Raw genomic sequence first — 2,500 nt, forward strand, 5'->3', positions numbered from 1 at the left:
GAATGCTACATTACATCTGCTAGGCAGATGCCTGACCAGCAGCATAACCCAAAGCGCCTTGAGTGCATGCACATGATACATCATGTGTACCGACCAGAGTGAATTTCTTCCGCATTGTTTTGCCAGAGGACAACACTCTCGTTGTCATGTGTTTGTTGTTTTTGTTGTTTTTTGTTAGGTCACTGAGGGTGCCAAGTGCGTGCTGCACACGGGACCTCGTGGTCAACCTGTCGTCTCATCCGAAAGACTAGACCCTCAGTTTGATTTCCCATGTCAAACTGGGAAGAAAGGGCGAGAGCGGGATTGGAACCCACACCCTCACGGACTCAGTATTGACAGATGAACGTCTTAACCTCCTTTTTCTTTTTCTTCGTCCGTGGGCTGCAACTCCCACCGTGTTTACTCGTCTGTACGCGAGTGGGCTTTTACGTGTATGGCCGTTTTTATCTCGTCATTTAGGCACCCATACTCCGTTTTCGGGGGTGTGCATGCCGGGTATGTTATTGTGTCCATAGCCCACCGAACGCTCACATGGATTACAGGGTCTTTTCTATGCGTATTTTCATCTTCTGTTGGCACATACACACGAAGGGGGTTCAGACACAAGCAGATCTGCACATATATGTTGACCTGGGAGATCGGAAAAATCTCCAGCCTTTACCCACCAGGCGCTTTTACCGAGATTCGAACCCGGGACCCTCAGATTGAAAGTCCAACGCTTTAACCACTCGGCTGTTGGGCCCCGTCAGTGAGTTAACCATTCTGCCACATTTCTCTGAAGCTGTGAGTGCGATACGATTCTCATTTTTTTTTGTATCAAGAGAAGCAAAACGTCCTGAAAGGTAAAGTGGTCGTTCCATCACTGTCAGTTCAGTCGGCACTGACGCAGCTGTTTATTTGAAAATAGTTCAGACATGAACTCCTGTGAAGCGACGGGACCAGCACAGCTGGTGTGTAGCGTTCTCAGTCATGGCTGGCAGCTGGCAGTAGTCAGGGAATGAAAGCAAAGCAGGTTCCAGAGTTTATTTTGCCTCTGACAGGGTGCCAACTCAAGTTCCTTGGCCCTGCACACGGGGTGATGGAACAGGGTAGAAACCTGGCTCAAACGCTCATTTCCGCACCCTTCAGCCACGTAGAAACACACACACACGCACACACACACACACACAACACACACACTCACACACACGCACGCACGCACGCACGCGCTAACACACACACACACACACACACGCACGTATGTACGCATACACATACGCACACATGCACACGCGCACACACACACACGCACGCACGCACGCACACACACACACACACAGAGGCATTTTATGTCGACATACAATTTTAGAGGAACTGATTTCTTAAGGTAGTTCCAGTCACGGGCTCATAATCATTCAGTCCGTTGCAAGGTGTTCTTGTCTCGTGCAGTTGATGAGAACGTGATAGAACTTTGACTGACTCGCGACACCTAACTCTGGGTAGAGTTTCCCAGTCAAACTCGGGAGAAAGGGCGAGAGCGTGGGGTTCGAACCCACACCCTCACGGACGCTCTGTACTGATATTTATTAGCGGATGAGTGTCTTAACCATTCTACCCGCACCTTCCTCCTGCCACCCTAACCCCTAGTTTTCCTGAAACGGGTTGAAATGACATCCACAAGTCACAGCAACCCCTGCAGACCACCAGTGGTTGCTGACAGGCAGAGAGGCCCCCGTTTGCTGGAGTGTTTGAACAGCTCGAGCACCCGCAAGACGGAGTGGCGGCGTAATTGCTCCACAACGAACCAGGTGTCTGCTGCCAGAGAGGGGGGGCTCAAAGGAAAAAAACTCCGACACACAGTTTGCGTAAGGAGGTGCACACACATGTACACGTATAATAATACGCTCGCACGAACACTCTCGCTCTCTCTCTGTGTCTGTCTCTCTGTCTCTCTCTGTGTCTCTCTCCCTCTCTCTCCTTCTCTCTCTCTCTGTGTCTGTATTACACACACACACACACACACACACTGGCACACACACTGGCACACACACGCACACACACACGCACACACACACACACACACACACACACACACACACACACACACAGAGGCACATGTTTTCGGAAATTTTAAACTCCAGTCCAGTTGGTATCCTCCTTTGATGTGTTATAATTAATGTTGTTATTTATATTTACATTGTTGTAGGTTAATACTTGTTGATATGCATATACATATTCTTCTTCCCATGACACCTCATTCAATACACACCACAATCTCTTTAGACCTTTTTCTTATAATATACTATTCCTCTGATACATAACATGAATACTTTTTTACACTAGTATTCACATGCATTCCCTTTCCTTTATCCACTTCTTTACTCCTTTCCGTCTAAAAACACTTATAGTGAATAGACGTTAAACTGAAGAAAACACACACACACTTTTTTGTCAGTCTGTAGATACAGATTACACATACCATTAATTAGCGTGGATCGGTTCATGACACTACTATAACTTT

Source organism: Babylonia areolata, chromosome 7 (assembly GCF_041734735.1).
Source record: "Babylonia areolata isolate BAREFJ2019XMU chromosome 7, ASM4173473v1, whole genome shotgun sequence".
NCBI lineage: Eukaryota > Metazoa > Mollusca > Gastropoda > Neogastropoda > Buccinidae > Babylonia > Babylonia areolata.